General features: G+C 41.6%; 1 protein-coding gene across 2 annotated transcripts in view; it reads right to left on the bottom strand.

Annotated features, from left to right (window-relative positions):
• Positions 1–22,802, bottom strand: part of LOC122548888 (focal adhesion kinase 1) — a 511,554-nt gene that overhangs the window by 447,737 nt on the left and 41,015 nt on the right. Inside the window, exon 1 of one of the 2 annotated variants that reach the window (XM_087986658.1) lies at positions 15,278–15,295. The exons of the other annotated variant lie outside the window; for it this stretch is intronic. The gene's annotated coding sequence lies outside the window, so the exon portion shown is untranslated. Of the gene's footprint in view, positions 1–15,277; positions 15,296–22,802 lie in introns of those variants that run through there. 2 annotated transcript variants of the gene reach the window in all.

Raw genomic sequence — 22,802 nt, 5'->3', positions numbered from 1 at the left:
CGCAACATCAAGGGCCGAAGGGCCTGTACTGCGCTGTATTCTTCTATGTTCTATGTCCTATAACATGACCTCCCAACTCTTGTACTCAATGCTGTGACCAATAAAGAAAAGCATACCAAATGCCTTCTTCACTATCCTACCTACCTGCGTCTCTACTTTCAAGGAGCTATAAACCTGCACTCCAAGGGACTAATAGCAGAACATTTAGAAAATCATAATTTCATCAAGCAGAGTCAGCATGGTTTAATGAAAGGGAACTTGTGGCTGACCATTTTATTAGAGTTTTCAAGAAAGTTTCAATGACAGTGGTAGAAATGTTTTACTAGGACTTCCAAAAGGCATTCAACAAGAAACTGCACAAACAGTTTAGCCACAAACGAACAGCCCAAATTTTTGGAGGTAGTATATTGATATGGATAGAGAATTGGCTGATGGGCAGTAAACAGAGTGGAGGTAAGGGATTCTTTTTCAGGTCATCAACCCATGACCAGTGGATTCCACAAGAATCAGTGTTGGGGCTACAATTCTTTACAACATATATATTAAAGGAGGAAGGAATGTACTGTAGCCACATTTGCAAATGACACAAAAACAAGCGGAAAGGCCAGTTGAGCGAGGCATATAAATATCTTGCAGAGATATTAAATAAGCAGGCAAAATCTTGGAAATGGAGTATAATTTAGTAAATTGGGAATTCGTTCATTTGGAAGGGAGAACAAAAGAACAGATAGTATTTATTCTTACTCATATGGAGAAAAACTGCAGAACGGCTGTGCCAACCATGACGACATTCTACACTAATCCCACCTCAAAGGCTAATGGAATGTTGGCCCTTATTTGAAGGGCTTTGGAATATAAGAGTAGGGAAGTATTATTGCAACTGTACAAAATGCTGGTGAGACCACATCTGGAGTGCAGCTCTGGTCCCCTTTTCTATTTCATTGCACATAGTTCAGAGACGGTTCGCTAGAATGATATCCAGAGTAGAGGGATTGCTTTATGAGCAAAGGCTAAACAGATTGGGAGTCTATTCACTGAAATTCAAAAGAATGAGAGGTGATCTCACTGAAATGAATTAGATTCTTAAGGGGCTTAACTGGGTAAAGGCAGAGAGGAAATTTTCCCTCATGAGACAGTCTAGGATTACAGGGCATAATCTCAAAATAAAGGGGCGCCAATTTAAGGTTAAGATGAGGAGGAATTCCTTCTCAAACGGTTGAGAGCCTTAGGGACTCCTTGGCACAGAATCTGTGGGGCAGAGTCCTTGTGAATACTTAAGGTTAAGATAGATAGATTCTTTATAGTCTGGGTATCAAGAATTCCTGGGAAAATGCAAGAAAGTGCATAAGAGGAAAGATAGATCAGCCAAGATCCTATGGAATGGTGGAGCAGGCTGAAGGGCTGAATGGCCTAATCTTTTACCTATGCCAGTCTACCAAATTGTCTTGATTCTTTGTAATTCGTCTACTGGCATAACAGATCCCCAGCACATTCCATCTCGCCAGCCCTATACTCATCCCTGGAACACCTGCATAGCAAGGATACTTACATCAGGTTCCTACTTATTGATAACAGTTTCACCTTCAACACTCATCTTTAAATTCGGATACCTAGATTTTGGTTCTTCCTTCTATAACTGGATTCACGACTTCCTTACCCATAGATTGCATTCACTGAGAATAGGCAACATCTCCTCAACAGCAGTGCCTGGCAAGGCTGGGTACTCAGCTCCCTACTATAGATTAGATTAGATTACTTACAGTGTGGAAACAGGCCCTTCGGGCTAACACGTCCTCCGAAGAGCAACCCACCCAGACCCACTCCCCTACGCCTAACACTATGGGCAATTTAGCATGGCCAATTCACCTGACCTGCACATCTTTGGACTGTGGGAGGAAACCGGAGCACCCGGAGGAAATCCATGCAGACTCGGGGAGAATGTGCAAACTCTACACAGACAGTTGCCCGAGGCGGGAATTGAACCCAGGTCCCTGGCGCTGTGAGGCAGCAGTGCTAATCACTGAGCCACCATGCCCACCCTATACTCCTTATACACTCAACTGTGGCCAAATTCCACCCCAACTCCATTTAATTGTTTGCTGACAACACCATTATAGGGCAGATCTAAAACAACAGTTTCGGATGGTTGAGAGCATCAAGTTCCTGAGAGTGATGACCACCAACAGCCTGTGTTGAAACACCTAAGTCAATGCAATTGTCAAGAAAACACAACAACATCTTTACTTCCTCAGAAGGCTCAGGAAATTTGGCATATTCACAAGGACTCTCATCAAGTTTTATTGATACACCATAGGAAGAATTCTATCTGGGTGCGTTACTGTGGTTTGACAACTGCTCTTCCCAAGAACAAAACTACAGAGAGTCGTGAATATAGCCAAGTCCATCACATAAACTAGCCTTCCATCCAGTGACTCCACCATTACTTCCCACTGCCTCGGGAAAACATAATTATATTTTCTTCCGTCAGGCAGAAGTTTTAGAAGTTTGTGTATATCTGCAAATAGGAAGAATAGCTTCTTCCCTGCAGTTATTAGGCTTCTGAATGGACCTCTCAAATATTAATTTAATGTCAATTTCACTTTCTGCAGCTGTAATGTTGTATTCCTCGCTCTGTTCTATTACCCTTTTGTACTTTGTATGGTATGATCAGCCTGTATCGCACACAAAGCAAAACTTTTCTCTGTAAATCAAATCAATTTCTCATAGTCTTACACTGATATTACTATTTATTGAATAATGAAAGAAATATATTCTGGATAAGGCATCTTGGGAGCTGAACAAAGTTTATTTTCAAAGAATTTTTTTAAAGTGTTATCCTGTAAATTTGTTTTTTTTCCCATAGGTAAATTTAATACTTCCAATTAAATCCAGTTTGTAGATTTAGCCAGAGTCTGCAATTGTGGAGTTTTATTCCTATTGAAGTGAACTGGAACACATGGAAGTTTTTTTGCCCTGAAATGCACTGCTTTCATTATGGCACATCGAAGATTGTAGGTTTGACATCATTCAAAAGCAGCTTTGTGTCCTCAAAGAATAAAGAAAGAAATGGAATAGAAACAAAATAATATCTGTATGGCAGTAAGGAATTGCCCTTGGAGTTGCTATCAGAAAACAATAATTGTAAGATTTGAGAATTTCCAGCTTTCAATGCTTGAGACTTATTTAAAACTTGCTGATGACAAAAAAGACAATGTATAAGGTATTGCAGATATGCATCAATCCGCATACATGCAAGCAAGGACATTAAATTTCAACTCTTTTCCTCAGAATATTTTCTCATACAAGTCTTATTCAATCCTAGCAAAATTATGAGAGTCTGAATTCACAGGAGATCTAGAATGGTAGTTATTACAATAATGCTAACTTGGTACCTGATGAATACATGTAGAAAGAATCACTTTCACCTGCAAACCTTTGGAAAGTTTCATGTAAATAAAAAGGTTGAAAATACATTTGGTACAGAAGGCATTTGGTATGCTTGCCTTTATTGGTCAGTGCATTGAGTATAGGAGTTAGGAAGTCATGTTGCAGCGGTGCAGGCCACTTTTGGAATACTGCATGAAATTCTGGTCTCCCTACTATAGGAAGGATGTTGTGAATCTTGAAAGGGTTCAGAAAATATTTATGTTGCCAGGGTTGGAGCTATAGGGGGAGGCTGAGGCTGTTTTCCCTGGACTGTTGGGTGCTTAAGGGTGACCTTATAGAGGTTTAGAATCATGAGGGGTGTGGACATGGGAAAAAGACAAGGTCATTTCCCTGTTGGGGGGGTGGAAAGAGTCCAAAACCAGAGGGTTTCAAGTGAGAGGGGAAAGATATAAAAAGGACCTAAGGGGCAACATTTTCAAGCAGTGGGTGGTGCATGCATGGAATCAGTTGTCAGAAGAAGTGGTGGAGGATGGTACAATTGCAACATTTAAAAAGCATTGGATGGGTATATGAATAGGAAGGTTTGGAGGGATATGGGCCAAATGTTGGCAAATGGGACGAGATTTATTTAGGATATCTGGTCAGCATGGACAAGTTAGACCAAAGGATCTGTTTCCATGCTGTACAGCTCTATGACTGTATGACATTACACCCAGAGTTTGAAAGAAAACACATCACATAAAGCCCAACCTCACGTCCAACAATGCATCACTCCCACTCCTCACATGAAAATGCTGATTCTTAAGGAGATTTAGCTCCTCGTGCACTCGTGCACTCATATAGCTTCTTTACTCATGGTGACACTTGACAAGTGATGTCCAGAAATTGGTGCTTTGCATACTGCCACTTATGATTCTGATATAAACAGTGTTTTTGGAAATATAGTAACTAAATTTGTACCGGATATAAATTCTGTGAAAGAGGTAAGAATGGAGGCATGCAATCTGTTACAAAGTGATTTAGATCCACTGGAGGGAATTGGGCTATAAAATGGCATTGACATTTATCTAGCTGAATGCACTGACAACGCAGATTATGAATGTCATTCAAAGCAAATGATACTGAAAGGAGTTGCACAGATCACAATCAGTGCAGGGAAACTGGAACTCAAGCAAACAAAGTACAGAAAATCGGAGCATGTTAATTCAGATTAAAGTGATTTTGTCCAATTTGTAGGACATACAGGGAATCAATTGATAAGATCACAAAGCACTTTAGATAACAGGCAGAACAGCCTCACAGCACCAAAGACTGAGGTTCAATTCCAAACATTGGGTGACTGTGTGGGGTTTGCACATTCCCCCTGTGCCTGCATAGGTTTCTGCCATATTCTCGGATTTCCTCCCACCAACCAAACATGCAGATTAGATGAGTTTGCCTTAATAAATTTTGCCCCAAAGTATCCAGGGTTGTGCCGGCTACGTGGATTAGTTATGGTAAATGGAGGGTTATGGAGACTGGGTGAGGAGTATCAGTCTGGCTGGGATGTTATTTCTCTCACATTGGATTTAAAAAACTCTGTTTGCAGAAAATGTGGCTTTTGGATTGCCAGATTTGGAGCAGTGTACCTGTACTGGATTGAATCAGTAAAACTAATTCAGTATAAATACAATTTGACCCTTCTGAGATTCTGGATGTAACTTTGCTCGCTGAGCTGGAAGGTCCGTTTTCAGAGGTTTTATCACCATACTAGGTAACATCATCAGTGAGTCTCCGGTGAAGCACTGGTGGTATGGCCCGCTTTTTATTTATGTGTTTAGGTTTCCTTGGGTTGGTGAAGTAATTTCCTGTTCTTTTTCTCAGGGGAGGATAAATGGGATCAAAGTCAATGTGTTTGTTGATCGAGTTCCGGTTGGAGTGTCATGCTTCTAGAAATTCTCGGTGCGTGTCTCTTTTTGGCTTGTCCTAGGATGGACTTGTTGTCCCAGTTGAAGTGGTGTCCTTCCTCATCTATATGTAAAGATACTAGTGAGAGTGGGTCATGTCATTTTGTGGCTAGTTGATGTTCATGTATCCTGGTGGCTAGTCTTCTGCCTGTTTGTCCAATGTAGTGTTTGTCACAGTTCTTGCAAGATATTTTGTAAATTACATTAGTTTTGTTTGTTGGCTGTGTAGGGTCCTTCAAGTTCATTAGCTGATGTTTGGTGGGTTTTTGGGCTATGATGCCAAGGGGCCTGAGTAATCTGGCAATCATTTCAGAGATGTCTTTGAGGTAGGGGAATGTGGCTAGGGTTTCTGGACGCGTTTTGTCTGCTTTTTGTGTTTGTTGCTGAAAAATTGGCGGATTTTGTTAATTGGATACCTGTTCTTTTGAATACACTGTATAGGTGATTTTCCCCTGCTCTTCATAGTTCCTCTGTGCTGCAGTGTGTGTGGGCTAATTAAAATAATGTTCTAATGCAGCTTAGTTTGTAGGTGTTGGGATGATTGCTTCTGTAGTTCAGTATTTGGTCTATATGTTTTCCTATAGATGCTGATTTGAAGTTCGCCATTGGCTGTTCGCTCTACTGCAACATCTAGGAATGGCAGTTTGTTGTTGTTTTGCTCCTCTTTAGTGAATTTTATGCCAGTAAGGGTATTATTGAGGGTCTTGAAGGTTTCCCCTAATTTGTTTCGTTTAGTGATGACAAAGGTGTCATCCATGTAGCGGACTTAAGAGTTTGGGTTGGATGTTTAGCAGAGCTGTTTGTTCAAATCTCTGCATTACTGCCTCAGCTAAGAGCCCTGATATCGGAGATCCCATGGCTGTTCCGTTGGTTTGTCTGTAGGTTTTGTTGTGAAAGGTGAAGTGAGTGGAATGGCAGAGGTACACTAGCTTGATAATATTGTCTTTGCGGCTGAAGTTGGTGGTGTTTGGTATATGTGTCTTTGGTTCTTCTAACAGTGTGGTCAGTGTTTCCTTGGCCAGGTTGATGTTGATGGATGTGAATTGGTCTGTTACGTCAAAGGAGACCTTGGGAAATGACATCACCAATCCAAGGAAACCTAAACACAAATAAAAAGTGGGCTATACCACCAGTGCTTCACCGGAGGTTCACTGATGATGTTACCTAGTGTGGTGACAAAACGTCTGATAACGAACCTTCCAGCTCAGTGAGCAAACTTACATCCAGAACCTCAACCTGAGCTGCAAATCTTTTCAAAACTCACCTTCTGAGATTGTCCAGCCATTGTTCAGACTCAATCTGAATGAATGAGCTAAGTTCCATCATGCTAAGAGGACAGAAAAGTTCTATCCCCCTGGAAAATATTCATAAGAGCTTCCTATCTTATGGAATTGAATGTATTTACTTCACAAAAGCATAGATTTGGAAGAGACCTGACAGAAAATCATTTACCAAATAGTGGAAGGATCAGGTATTTATACTTGTCAATTGATTATTTCAGTTCAACAGATTGTGGAGGATAAGTGGACACATGTGTTTAAACTAAAACACTCATTGTTCAGCACCTTTTCCTTATCCCCCAGAATGCAGGGTCAGCTCATGCTGACTCTCCACAAGTAGAAAGTTGAATGACCTTACTGGATGGTGGAGCAGGCTCAAAAAGATCCAAATGGCCTACTCCTGCTCCCCATCAAAATCCACAGGAGCTCTTCAATGGGGAGTAGTTCATATCATGTAAAAGGCAAGCGGTTTCACAGAATCACATGGTTCACATGATCATCTGGTTGATTAATTACCTGTGGAGGTCAGAGGAATTTCCCAGAGCATCTTTTTTCTCATATTGATGCCTAGTCTGGCTATTTTTTGCCACTCCCAATGACAGAACATGGAGGAGCAGAGAGGAAGATGAATTTATGATGGCCCATCATAATAAAAACAGTCTGGGTTAAAGTGGTATGTGTAGATTATCTCATTTTTAGAAAACAGGCTTGTGAAGATGATCAGGCTACGGATGATTTATGTACAGCATGGCCAAAGATCACGTACATGTAGCCATTGGCTGAACCACATAAACCAGCCTGGAAGTTGTCCAAATTCTCTGGATAATAGATGTGAGACAGAAACTTTGTTTGAACCAACACCCTCAAACCGGCAAAATTATATGCCTCAAATACTAGAAATATACTGCATTCTCATGATCTCTGAGAAGTGAGAAAGCTCTCTGCTAGTAAATTTAATAATGCAACTTTGCCTTCAATAAAAGTGATTGTTGTACTTTAATAACAACATAAGTGACGTGTATACACCCTGCCCTATGTTCAATTATTTAGTGTGTGCTTTTACATGGATTATGTGGACTTGTTGAACAGCTGATACATTCCTGGTCCCATAGTTGCCAGTTAATAAAAAGTTTGCTGCAGGTCTAAATCAGGAGATGGAGGGGAGAGTGTAATTTCTTGACGTTTCTATCACTGAGGAAGTGACTTTAAGCAAACAGATGGAGTTGTGGACTGATGGATTTCATTCCAATATCTTAAGAGGTAGCTAACGACCTAGAAGTTACATTACGCATTAATATATGTGTGGAAAAGTTTAATTAGACTGATAAGCAACAAATGCAACTCTTCAATTCAGGAAGGAAGGGAGGCATAAAACACGAACGATCGGCCAGTTAGCTTGAAGTCTGGTTTGGGGAATATGTTAGGGCCAATAAGAAAGAAGTTTTGGTTGCACAAGATAAGTAGTCATTCATAGTTTGGTCAAAGTTCAGTGATTTTTAAATTTTAAGTTGTCATAGACAAAAAAGTAGTTCTGAGAAAAGTTTGACATCCTTTGATTCAAAGAAAATACAAGGAATATTTTGCCCATTCTTCTTCCTTTACTGCCTTTGGAAAACAGCATTGTCAAATTAATTTACAACTGCATTTTCAAAATTCCAGTGTCTAGCCTTGGGCCCTCCAACAATGAAGCAGCTATTACTGTGCATCCCTTCATCTCTACCATCTCTATTAAACTACTTCTCTCTCTCACCCCAGTTTCTCCAAGTTCAAAGGACGCAGAATTGCAATATAATGCAGACAACTAGTTTAGCCATTCACGATCTGATTTGCTTGTACTGTACTAAATACAATACTCAGGTCCATACAATTGTTCACTATTGTACTATCTTTCTGGTGCATAACAAAAAATGCAAACCATTTTCTTAAACCCTTCTAGTATCAACCTTCTCCAACAAGTACAAGGAACTCACGGACTTATTTGACAGAAAGATTAAGACTTGGATTGGATAAAATAGAATATCCTTTATTATGCAAAAGTACAGGAGTACAAGGAAATGTTTTTACAATGGCTGCTTTTAATGGCACCATCTTAAGTACCTAGGTACAAATCTTGGATACAAAAGAGGAATAAAAGGAAAAGTAATAACACTATTTAGTGTCTAAAAAATAAATTATAAATAAGATAGTTATAACGTAGGTAAAGGCTCTTCCCTGCCTGGCTGATGCAATGTAACTACAAAGCTGAACAAGTAGGCCATTTCATTAAGAGCTTTGATTGCACTAAAGAATTTTCAGCCCAATCTGAGCAGCTGAGATAATTTACAACGTTCTAAATAAAAGTTAATTCTCCAGCTCGATGTTCATGGATCCTTGAAAATAATTTGAAGATCTGGAACACTGCCAACGCATTCTTCATTGGACCATACCACATATACATTTTGCTGAAAATTATTTTACATTAATTTTTTTAGAAATGTTATTTACAGAGAGCCTAATAGGCAAAAACATTATCTTGACCCACCTCTAGTGATGCTGTAACTATTTCGAATTGCACAATTACACAATTACCAGCAGCAGATAAATTACAACAATGCGGATGATTAGGTTTGACAGCAAAGTTTCTAACCCAAGGATCACTTACAGTAACTAAGTTAGGTTTCTGAAATTCAGAACTAACCTAATTTTTCCTCAGTTTGCCCTTCAATTCCTCAATATTTCAAACATTCCATTAATTTTCTACTTCTGACGAAGCAGCATAATGGCACTGCTGCCTCACAGTGCCAGGGACCCAGCTTTAATTCGACCCTTGGGGGATTGTCTGTATGAAGTTTGCATGTTCTCCCAGTGTCTGCGAATTTCCTCCAGGTGCTCCGGTTTCTTCCCATCCAAAGATGTGCAGCTTAGGTGGATTGGCCATGCTAATTGCCCATGGTGTTCAGGAAATGTGCAAGCTAGGTGGGCTAGCCATGAGGAATGCAGGTTCACAGGGAGAGGTTAGGAGAGTGGGTCTGAGTGGGATGCTCTTCAGAGGGTCAGTGTTGACTCAATGGGCTGAGTGTCCAGCATCTGCAGTCCTCACTTTCTCCTCAATGGGCTGAATGGCCTACATCCATGTTGTAAGGTTTCTATGCCATTAAATTCTATGTTTGATGGATAATGTTGAAGGTGAAGCTTTTAAAACACGGGGAAATAATTATCACTTTTGATCATGATCTTCAAAAACCCTCAATTGATTGCAAAAATAAAAACACAAGTTCCTAATAAATGAGGTAGGTGCTGCAACTCATTTGACCTGATCGACCCATAACAAATTCTAAAGTAAGATCATCACCCTGATACATTAATTGTTTCTCTATCTACAGATGTTGCTTTATCTGCTGAGTATTTACAGCATTTCCTGGTTTTAATAGCAGGTTTACCAATTGAGTTGATATAATAAATGAGTTTCAACAGTGTCTCTTGACAATTTTGGGATCAAATGTTAAAAGATTTCCTTCAGGAAAATTCAGTTATAAAAGCTATACGAATAATGCCTTCCATTAATTTTGAGTTGATATTTCTGGGTAATGTTAGTATGCATACTGTATATCAATAAATTTATGAATACAATTCAACTGTATGTAGAACAATAGACAGCAAGAATAGGTCATATAAAATCAATGAAAAAAAAGGCCCCTGCATAAAGAGCAGGAAATGATTTACTCATCCTGTCAGTCAGATTGCCAATTCTCCAGTCTGTAAGCTTTACAAACTGTCACCAAGGTTTTAACCATCTTGCAAGTAGATTTTTTTCTGAACAGCTTTTAAGATATGTTCTAATCAATCTATTCAGACAGACGCTTTATTACATGCATCCAGAGCAGGTGGGACTCAAAACCAGATCTCCTGGTTTGGAGGTGAGGCACTACCACAGCACTGCAAGAATCTTGAACAACTTTTAAAGCTTCCAAAATAGATGTCCTTCAGCTGCCAATTTTAACAAAAAAAATGCAGGCTCTGAATTAAACCAGCATCCACGGATTCACAATTATAATTATCTGAACTAATTCTGAGAAGAAATACAATTATACCGACCCCAACATTCTCATAGGATTAAAAAGTATAGTTACAATTTTATTAAAAACTTGCCATAGATTTAGAGTACAGGTACTCTCTCAGTAGTAAAATAAATAAATAATTTTATTGTGATACACATTTAACCTAAAAAATTATACTTATTGGAAAATCTGTCAAAGTTATAAAGTGGGAGATGCCAGGAAGGATAAAAGACACGATAGAACAGGAGAGTAGTCAACATACTTTTAAAAGAAAGAGACTAGAGCAAAGTATTTTAAATAAGAACTCTCAGGATCAGGATCAGTTTGGTTAAAAATTAAGGTTTAAGAAACATGTATCTAAAGAACAACAATAATCTGGAGACAATACAATTAAAGGCTAAAGAAAAATGAGCTAGGAAAAATTAAGCAAACTTGTTCAAGTACTTTGGGGGAATCCAGTATCCTCGGTGGTGGAGCAAAGGGCAAGGAGAGTAAGAGATTGCAGTGTTTAGTGTGTGCATTTAAGAGTTAATCTCTTGGCATAAAATCTAGTACTAATTGCTGCTAGTTCATTTATAATTCTAATTCTAAAAAGTAGACAGTCTGTTCTCCAAAGGCTGAAGAGTGTAAAGTAATCTCTTCTAGTGGGTACGGCTATTGTATATTGGATAACTAGGATTAACAACAGTTAATGTTATTTAAGACAGCTGAAACAGTTGAAGCAAGAGTGGCCAAAAAAATGGCCTGTGTACAATACTTCATTTCCTCCTCCAATTCCATTTTGAAAAGTCCCCTCCCTCTCTCCCCCTACCTCAATCCCCCACATTGTATGATAAAAATTAAAAAAAAAAAGGTTATAGTCCAACAGGTTTATTTGGAAGCTGCACTTGATGAAGAGGCAGCACCTCGAAAGTTAGTGCTTCCAAATAAACCTTTTGGTCTATAACATGGTGAGAGATTTTTAACTCTGTCTACCCAAGTCCAAATCATTCTGTGATGTTAGCACTGCCCTGAACAGGGTTTGCTAGCAAATATTCAATCGGTGACACAGGTGGTGTTCTCCTGGTGGAGTAACAAAAAGAAAATGGCTTCTAAGCAATCACCCACAGAGCACAATCTGCAGATAGTGGTGTCTGGCAGTTTGCCAAGTGTGGGAGTAGAATTTTTTTTTCCTCTTGCTTTGTTTTCCTAACTCTTTTACAGGTCAGTGTAGGCAGAAGCAGACCAAGGCCCAAGGACTGGGAGATGAAGGGATTAACTGAGAAACACCAGGAAGTAGTATGGAGGATAAAAAGCAGAATTGATTAAGGTAAAGTGAGTATCTTTAAGATGAAGTGGAATGTGTGACTTATATTATGTGAGAAAATCGCAGACCCTACTAGTGGCCTAATTGATGTTTGCAGGAAGTGCTTCCACTGAGCTCATATTTCAGAGATTGAGCAACACTGTGGCACATCCTCAAGGATGAGGATTATTTGTATAGCACGTACATAGAGGTCATCACACCACCAGCTCAAGGGACTGATGTAAGGAGGGGAATGGATGAACACCAGGTAGTTTGAGAATCAAGAGGTATTGCAGGAATCCCCCAGAGGCCCACTCACAAATCAATTTTCCATTTTGGAAGCTGATGGTAGAGAAAGCAACAAGTAGCCCTGAGAGGATCCTCAAGTGAGTGCAAACAAAGCCAAGCTTCTTGCACCTCAAGTGGCCTGACTGTACAGAAGCAGAGAAACAAAAAAAGCTAGAGTGATACGGATAGTGGATTCATTAGTTCGAAGAACAAACAGGTGTTTCTGTAGCCACAGACATGACTCCAGGATAGTGTGCCCGCCCCTATTTAGAGAGGCAAAGTTTGATCGGGATTGTCAGCATGGCTTTGTCAGAAAGTAGTCATACCGAACAAATTTGGGTGAATTTTGAGAGTGGGTGGGCAAGTGTGCAAATGAGGGTAGTGCAGTTATGTAGCTTATATGGATTTCAGCAAAGATTTTGACAAGGTCACATGGTAGATTGATAAAGAAAATAAAAACATCTGGAATCCAGGTTCATGTGACTGCAGACCAGTGTCCAGTGCTGTACCACAGGGATCAGCACTGAGTTCCTTACTGTTTGTGATATGTAGAAAAAATATAGAACAAAACATGGGTGGTTGACAAGTTTGTAGATGACATGAAAGCTGGTTAGGAAGAAGGTCTTGCATTGATCAGATGGGCAGATCAGAGACTGATGGATTTTAACCCTGATAAGTGGGAGTTGATGCACTTTTGGAAGTAACAAGGGAGTACTCCAATAGCAAGACACTAGGAAGCTCAGAGGAACAGAGGAATCTTGGAGTGATTTCCCACAGATACCTGGGGTGACAGATTAGGATAACAGGGTGGTTAAGACATACAGGAAACTTGACTTTGACAGCCATGTCAGAGAATATACTAGCTCAGTTCGGTGTTCAGCTGGTTTGCAATGCAGAGCAATGACAATTGTGGCTTTTTAATTCCCATAGAGAGTGAGGTTACCAAGAAGGACACTCCTTTGCAATCCTTCCTCTTACCTAAGCATGATGACCCTCCGGTTAAACCACTACCAATTGTCTCTCCTAATGAGAGAGCATCCAAAATGTCTAGTAAGAGCAGGAAGGTTATGTTGGAGCTGTGCAAAACTTTAGTTAGGTCATAGCCAGAGTACTGTATTCAGCCCTGGTCATTATCAGCTGACAATTATCCATTAATGATTGTTCACGAGAAAATTCCATGGCACTGGTCACAGGCTATGGGGTCCTTATGTCGCTGAAGAGTTGCATCTCTGACCACACATTTGGTAGGTGTTTCCCCACATGTAATAATTGGCCCTTGGCATTCCTTTCTCCAGTTCCTTTTCTGTGCTTCCTCTTGCCAATAGGTGTTCTGAAATAATTGTGTCCCTTCATAATGGAGCTCCTTCAAGTCAGCTTGTTTTAAACGAGAGTCTCTCATATCCTGAGATCTCTGTTGTATTTGTTAAGGGCAGCCCCTTCAGAGAGTCTTCAAAATGATTCCTTTGTCCTCCTCTTGTTCGAGTGCCTTTCTGAGCTGGGTGAAAATGATTTGCTTTAGCAGTCACAACTCAAGCACCCTATGCATATGGCCAGCCCAAAAAACTTGGTTAGGATGATCTGGCATTGACCCTTGTGCTGTTTGCTGTTCTATAGTACACCTGTCTTGCCTACTAATGTGGAGAATCCATCTCTAACAATGTTGATGATACTTCTCAAGAGTCTTGACGTGGCATCTATATGTAGCCTGAGTGATGGAGCCGTATAGAAGAAACAGGTGGTGGTAATGGGACATGGAAAGAACAAAAGATGGGTAAAGTGGAAATATAAATAAAGTAACAAAATAATCTTCAGCAGTTACTATCTTAAAAAAAAACACAGAAGTGGGACTTCCAAAGTCTGAAATTGATATTAAACCTCTAAGTCTGCAAAGCATCAAAAGGTGAGATTCCTTGAGTGACCTTTGAAATTCATAAATTCGTAAGATAGTAGGTGAGGGCCATATAGTCTCCTTGTGCCTGGTCTGCTATTAGGTAAAATTATGGCTGATCTGCTCCTCATAACTTTGGACTCCCAAGATGATCGAAAATCTAATTTCACCTTGAATACATTCAATGACTCAGTGTCCACTACTATGTGGGGTAAAGAATTCCAAAGATTTACTACTTCAAGAAAATATGCTTTCCTCTTAAATGGAAGATCCCTTACTTCGAAACTCTGCCTTATAGTTGATTCAGTTTCCAGGTGTAATGTATTCTCCCTGACCATGGAATTTACTGATTATGGGAGATTTTGTCAACAGCATGTGCATGGGATGGGTATTCCTCATCTGTACACAGCCAGTGGGACTGTCTTAATCCTTGTTGTCTTCTCCAAATACCCAGGCCATTGAATCCCTCTCTGCCGGACTTGATTTCCCACCTGATGAAGGGCTTTTGCCCGAAACGTCGATTTTGCTGCTCCTCCGATGCTGCCTGAACTGCTGTGCTCTTCCAGCACCACTAATCCAAAATCTGGTTTCCAGCATCTGGAGTCATTGTTTTTACTTAGTTGATTTTCCACCAGTTCCTTCATCACTGTTAATCTGCTAAAACCATTGACAAATTTTCTGAATTTGGGATGGATTGAATATTTTTCTGATTTTTCTTATTATTGTCTTCTCATGGGATTATCACTTCTGGCATTTAATGATCTTCTTCATTTAATCACGGAGGTGATTCTGCACATTTATTAAATCTCCATGTTCTGAAAGACCATCAATATGAAATGTTAACTCCATCTTTCTCTCACTATAGATACTATTGGTCCTTTTGAGTGCTTCCAGCATTTCCTGCTTTTCTGATTTCCAGAAACTGCAGTATTTTCCCTTGAGCTTCATTACTTTAGTGGTGGCTGTTATTTACATAACAATTCCACCCACACATAAAAGGGGAAAAAGAAAAGCCAAGCAGACTTTCTTTTAAACCCATGTAAAGTTAAGTTTAACAATTCAACATATATAAAATCATAGTGGACAAGGTATACTGAAAGCACCTGAAACTTAAAAATGAAAAAAAAAACAAGTTTATAGTTTAAACTGTTTTTTATGAAGCTTACCTCCACCTGCACAGTTCAAAAATTCCCAAAATTGCATTTTTCAGGCTTGAATTTAACTCTTCTGTACAGGGAATCGGAGCCTGTTGTGTTATCAAATACAAATCCTCTCTTGATTAACATTCCACCATGTTTCAGGAACATAGTGACTGTGAGACAGATCAAAACATGTCCCAGTACTGCAGAAACATTTTTCAAAGTACAATCGATGCCTTTGGCGTGAGTAATCTGCAAGAGTGATTAAGTCTTGCATCTGGATAGTTACTTGATCCTGATTAAGTTATAATTAGTTGATCATACCAGGAAATCCCAACAACTGTACTGCAGTTCCTAGCAAATAAACAACTTTGGATAGTGTACAATAACTCAATGGCAAATAAATTTTTAGTTTCCAGCCAGCTACACACAATCGCTAGCACTGGGAAGGGACCAATAGAACATTGAAAATACAAGTTTAACATACAGTGGGACATGTAAATTACATCCAATTCAGAGACTGGTATTAGCTAGTCACTGCACACATCCTTATTTTCCATATGGTAACTGTATGTGCTTTATGTCCACTACAGCATTTTAATCAGATTGTACCTAAGTGGTCATCAGTTACTCAAATTGCATTTTCCAAATTAATTTTACTGGTAAGTACCAACTAATCCACAAAAACAAAATTACTGGTTAAACATCATTCTTATTTTCATACAACTGAATCACATTATGTTCATTATTCATTAATCTCAAAATCCACATTGCAGGATAGTCAGTGATTGATGAAAAAACCCAAAGAACTGTGGATGCTGTAAATCTGAAACAAAACACAAAGCACTGCAGAAACTCAGCGCATCTAGCAGCGTCTGTAGAGAAAAAACAGCTAACATTCAAGTCAGGTTCAGGGCTATTCTGAAGAAGGGTCACTGGCTCCAAAACTTTAATCTGCTCACCCCAGTAGTAAGTCAAAAACACAACGATCTATCTAAACCTCATTTATATGTTGGGAAATAGATGGTGACATCTTGAAAAATGTCCATATTACAGAGGAGGAAGTGCTGGATGTTTTGAAACACACCCCAGATAAATCCCCAGGACCCGATCAGAACGTACCCGAGAACGCTGTGGGAAGCAATTGCTGGGCCTCTTGCTGAGATATTTGTATCATCGATAGTCACAGGTGAGGCGTCTGAAGACTGGAGATTGGCTAACATGGTATCATTATTTAAGAAAGGTGGGAAGGACAAACCAGGGAACTACAGACCGGTGAGCCTGACATCGGTGGTGGGCAGGTTGTTGGAGGGAATCGTGAGGGTCAGGATTTACACGTATTTGGAAATGCAAGAACTGATTAGGGATAGTCAACATGGCTTTGTGCGTGAGAAATCATGAACTTGATTGAGTTTTTTGAGAAAGTAACAAAAAGGATTGATGAGGGCAGAGCAGTGGACGTGATCTGTATGGACTTCAGTAAGGCGTTCAACAAGATTCCCCATGGGAGACTGATGCGCAAGGTTAGATCTCATGGAATACAGGAAGAACTAGCCATTTGGATACAGAACTGGCTCAAAGGTAGAAAACAGAGGGTAGTGGTGGAGGGTTGTTTTTCAGACTGGAGGCTTGTGACCAGTGGAGTGCCACAAGGGTCAGTGCTGAGTCCGTTATCTTTCTTCACTTGTATAAATGATTTGGATATGAACATAAGAGGTATAGTTAGTAAGTTTGCAGGTGACACCAAAAGTGGAGGTGTAGTGGGCAGTCAAGGAGGTTACATCAGATTACAATGGGATCTTGATCAGATGGACCAATGGGTTGAGGAGTGACAGATGCAGTTTAATTTAGATGAACATGAGGTGCTGCATTTCGGGAAAGCAAATCTTAGCAGGGCTTAAGACACTTAATGGTAAGGTTCTCGGGACCTTGGAGTACATAGCTCCTTGAAAGTAGAGTCGCAGGTAGTTAGGATAGTGAAGGCGGCATTTGGTACACTTTCCTTTATCGGTCAGAGCACTGAGTATAGGAGTTGAGAGGTCATGTTGTGGCTGTACAGGACATTGGTTAGACCACTTTTGAAATATTGCATGCAATTCTGGTCTCCTTCCTATCGGAAGGATGTTGTGAAACTTGAAAGGGTTCAGAAAAGATTTACAAGGATGTTGCCAGGACTGGAAGATTTAAGCTATCGAGAGAGACTGAATATGCTGGAGCTGTTTTCCTTTGAGCATTGAAAGCTGAGGGGTGACCTCAGAGGTTTATAAAATCATGAGGGGCATGGATAGGATAAATAGACAAAGTCTTTTCCCTGGGGTAGGTGAGTCCAGAACTAGACGGCATATGTTTAGGGTGAGGGGGGAAGATATAAAAGTGACAACTTCTTCACACAGAAGGTGGTGCATGTATGGAATGAGGTGCCAGAGGAAGTGGTGGAGGCTAGTACAATTGCAACATTTAAAAGGCATCTGGATGGATGTGTGAATAGGAAGGGTAGAGAGGGCTATGGGCCAAGTGCTGGCAGGTGGGACGAGACTAGGTTGGGATATCTAGTGGGCATGGACAAGTTAGACTGAAGTGTCTGTTTCTGTGCTGTACATCTCTATGACTCTCTATCCCACATGAGTAAAAGGGCATTCATAAATTAACAGTATTGTGGATGACACAAGGATTGCAGGATGTCTCATTCACCATCACTGTCTTGAGATAGGATGGGGTGAAAAGAAAACAGGCCGAATAATTGCCAGCACCCATTCAAAGCTTTGACATTGTAATATTCAGAGGTATGGCATCCAGGAGGGTTTTGTTTCATAAAACAGAATGGATTTAACATGGAATCTGTTTGAAACAGAGCACACAGACAACTCCCATACTGTGAAATTCACTGTGGCAGATCATACATGTAGCAAAAACTATTGTTTTGAACATTCAGATGTACCAGAAAACTGATTGCACATCAGATTAGCAGCCATTTTCTCAAATATTTCCTGGTAAAAATCTTCCCAACAATCTTGCATAATAACCAATTAAGATCATAATCAGCATCTAATCACATGAAAAAAATTTAAAGAACTTAATAGTGGTGCTTCTGACCCACACTGGGTCCGAGTAGAGCATAGCCTCAAAGTTAAAATGCTCATCACGCCATAGCCTTGCCCTTGATCTTCTGTGTCATCTCCATCAGCCTTACAAGCCTCCAATTTATCTGCACTTTTCTTATTCTGGTCTGCTCAGCATCCCAAATTTTAGTTGCTCAATCCTTAGATGACTGTGACATCAGCTATTCAGGCTCTAAGCTCCATAGTTCTCTCCATGAACACCTCTATCTCTTTCCTCCTTTAAATCATTCCTCAAAACCTTCCACTATGACCAAGCCTTTGGTGGTGTTTTCATAATATCTTATTTACATTAGAGTAAAATAATTGAGAAAAAAAAGTGAGGATTGTAGATGCTGGAGAAATCGGAGAAGAAAGTTGAGGTGCTGGAAAAGCACAGCTGGTCATGCAGCAGAGAAGCAGGAGACCGCTTCATCCGGAATGTGGGGTGGGGGAGCTGAGAGATAAAGGGAACGGTGGAGGAGTGGGAAGGTAGCTGGGAAAGCAATAGGTAGATGCAGATGGGAGTGATAGTGATAGTTCAGAGGGGAGAGTGGACTGGATAGGTGGGAAGGAAAATGGACAGTTCAAGAGGGCGGTGCAGAGTTGGAGGGTTGGATCTTGGATGAGATGGGGAGGGGAGTTAAGGAAACTGGTTAGGTTGTGTGGTTAAAGGGTCCCAAGGTGGAAGATGTGGCGTTCTTCCTCCAGTCTTTGGGTGTATTCGGCAGTGGAGGGGGAACAGGGTGAGCATATCCTTGGCGGAGTGTGAGGGGAGTTAAAGTGGTTGGCCACAGGGCAGTGGAGCTGTTTGGTGCATGTGTCCCAGAGATGTTCCCGGAAAATGTTTCACAAGTTGTCATCCTGTCTCCCAAATGTACAGGAGACTGCATCGAGAGCAATGGACACAGTTGATGAGGTGTTTCGACGTGCAGGAAATTCTCTGCCAGATGTGAAAGGATCCTGTTTGGGGGGGGGGGGGGGCGGCGAGGTGTAGGTGCAGGTTTTACACATCTTACAGTGGCAAGGGAAGTAGTTGGGAGTGGAGGATGGGTTGGTGAAGTGTGTGGACTTGACAAGGAAGCTGCGGAGGGAATGGTCTCTCCAGAATGCAGATAGAGGTAGAGATGGAAATATATCCGTGGCAGTGGGGTCTGATTGTACGTGGTGGAAATAGCGGAGGATAATGTACTGTATACGGAGATTAGTGGGGTGGAAGGTGAAAACTGGGAGGTTGTATCTTTGTTGCGATAGGAGGGGTGGGGTTCAAGGGTAGATGTGCGGGAAACAGAGGAGATGCACTGGAGGGCATTGTTGATCATGTCCGGTCCTTGAAATAGAAGATCATCTGGGATGGCCTAGAGTGGAATTGCTCCTCCTGGTCGCAGATACGGTGGAGGTAAAGGAAGTGGGAGAAAGAGATAGCATTTTTACAGGAGGAGGGCTGGGAGGATCGTGTAACTGTGGGAGTCGGTGGGTTTGAAGTAGATGTCAGTGTTGAGTTGGTTGCTAGAGATGAAGATGGAGAGGGGTCCAGGAAAGGGGAGGGAGATGTCCAAGTGAACTTAAGATCAGGGTGGAAGGTGTTCGTGAAGTTGATAAACTGTTCAACCTCCTCATGGGAGCAAGGCGGGGGGGGGGGGGGGGGGGGTGCCAATACACTCATCAATGTAGCAGAGGAAAAGGTGGGGAATGGTTCCAGTATAACTGTGGAAGGTGGACTGTTCCACATATCCGACGAAGAGCCAGACATAGCTGGGGCCCATGGCTAGCCCTTTGGTCTGAAGGAAGTGGGAGGATTTGAAGGAGAAGCTGTTGAGGGTGAGGACCAGTTCCGCCAATTGAACGTGTGCGCGCCGTTAGAGGGGTACTGTTTGGATCAGTGGGAGAGGAAGAAACAGAGGGTTTGGAGGCCTTCGCCATGACAGACAGACATGTATAGGGACTAGATGTCCATGGTGAAGAGGAGTCATTGGGGACCAGGGAAACAAAAGTCATGGAGGAAATGGAGGGCGTGGGTGGTGACCCAAATTATGCGGGGAGCATGGAGGGCATAGGTGTATCCAGTTTCCTTACCTCCCCTCACCTCATCCTAGATCCAACCCTCCAACTTAGCACCGCCCTCTAGAACTGTCCTACTTCTCCATCTTCCTTCCCACCTATCGGCTCCACTCTCCCCTCTGACCTATCACTATCACTTCCTCCATCTACATCAACCTATCACCTTCCCAGCTACCTTCCCCCCAACCACCTCCACATTTATCTCTCAGCTCCGTTCCCCACCCCCCCAACATTCCTGATGAAGGGCTTATGCCAGAAATGTTAATTCTCCTGCTCCTCTGATGCTGCCTGTTATGCTGTGCTTTTCCAGCACCACACTTTTTGACTTTGATCTTCAGACCTCACTTTTCCTCCTAGTTGCTGTAACCTTACTGTGAAGCCTCTTCCAAGGATTTCCACCTTGAAAAAGTTATTTTCCTTGCACAAGGATCAGTGAGTCTCTCTCTCTCTCTCAATGCACCCCCCAAGTCATCTCCTCTGCCCTGAAGCTCTTCTGCCACATCCTGAAGACTTATCGCCTTCCCAGCCTATTTATCTCTCAGCCCTCTTTCCCCCCCCACCAACACCCCCGCCATTCCTGATGAAGGCTTATGCCCGAAACATCAATTGTCCTGCTCCTCTGATGCTGCCTGATCTACTGTGCTTTTCCAGCGCCACACTTTTCGACTGTGATTTCCAGCATCTGTAGTCCTCACTTTCTTCTTCCATCGGGTGTCCAATTAGATATAATTTTGTGGGAAGGATGCATTGAATTCACCCAAGTTGTAAACCATGATAAAGTGATGGCAGGCTTTTTAGCATATTGATAACATTATTTTCAAGGATAGCGACTGCAACAACTACAGAGGCATCTCTCTCCTCAACACTATTGGCAAAGCCTTTGCTCGAGTCATTTTGACTCGCCTGCAGAAACTGGCAGAACATGTGTACCCAGAGTCACAGCTCAGTTTCTGAGCAGAAAGGTCAGATTTCCTCCCTTTGCAAACTGCAAAAGTGCAGAGAACAGAAATGCCCCTTGTATGTCATCTTCATCGACCGCACCAGGGCGTTCAACCTGGTCAGCAGAAACAGCCTTTTCAAGGTTTTCCTGAAGATCAGCTGCCCACTAAAACTGCTGAGCATGATAGAATTCTTTCACAGTAACATGAAGGGGACAGTGCAGTTCATCAGCAGCCTTTCTGAGTCCGTCAACATCCGCAGTGGCATCAAAACAAGGCTGTGTCTTCACTCCCATGCTCTTTGGGATTTTTTTTAGCTGTGCTCCTGAAACATGCCTTTGGCACTGCAAGGGAGAGGATTTACCTACGCACAAGATCAGACAGCAGGCTCTTCAACCTGGCCCCCTCAAAGCCCAGACAAAAGTACATGCGGCACTTCTCAGGGACATGCTGTTCCCAATAATGCCGCAGTTGCAACACACACCCATCAGGAACTTCAGTTACTGATAGACCGCCTCTCTCACGCTTGCAAGGATTTCAGGCTGACTGTCAGTTTGAAGACGACGAGCGTCCTGGGACAGGACACAGAGGCACGGCTGGTCGTCACCATCAAGGACTACGAACTCAACTTCATCCATCAGTTTACGTACCTTGGCTCTACCATAATTGACAACCCCTCCTTGGACTCAGATGACAAGGTGATCGGGAAAGGCGCCTCAAGTCTTGCTTGCCTCACAACTCGAGTATGGACAAATCCCAAGCTGACAGTAAAATCAAAAAATGTCAGTCCACAACACCAGCATCATTAGCACACTGATGTACGGCAATGAAACGTGGACTACATATGCCAGACAGGAGAGAAGACTGAACAGCTTCCATTTGAGGAGTATCCGCAGTATCATGCGCATATCCTGGCAAGCCTGAGTGTCCAACATAGCTGTCCTATCTCACGCTGGCCTTCCCAGTATGTACATGCTGCTTAGGATATCCCCTATGAAGAGCCTGCATCTGAGAAGAGACCCGCTGGACGTCCCCATGAGAATGTCTGCATGAGGGACATGAAGACGCTTGATATCGGAAATCCAAAGGGATCCACAGAAAATGCAGGAAATTCTCAGCAAGTCAGGCAGCATCTGAAACTGAGTTATGATGATCTTTTACAAGACTGGATCAGCACTATTTGTGACTCACCAGATTCTGAAGCAGTCCACGTCCAAATGTAACAAGACCTGAGCAATACCCAGGCTTAGGCAAGTAACGTTCTTGCCACATAAATACCTGGTAACAGCCATTTATAATAAAAGGACAATCCACCTCTTGACATGGAATGCATTGCCATCACTGAATTCCTGATTAACAACATCTTGGGGGTTACCATTTAACAGAATCTCAACTGGATAGGCCATATAAATACCGTAGGTACAAAAGCAGGCCAGAGGCCAGAATTAACTCATCTCC

This window comes from Chiloscyllium plagiosum, unplaced genomic scaffold (genome assembly GCF_037043375.1).
Source record: "Chiloscyllium plagiosum isolate Xiang-an unplaced genomic scaffold, Cpla_swu_hap1 HiC_scaffold_4, whole genome shotgun sequence".
NCBI classification, from domain to species: domain Eukaryota; kingdom Metazoa; phylum Chordata; class Chondrichthyes; order Orectolobiformes; family Hemiscylliidae; genus Chiloscyllium; species Chiloscyllium plagiosum.
Note: the sequence above shows the minus strand (reverse complement) of the source record. Positions and strands in the feature narration are given on the sequence as shown.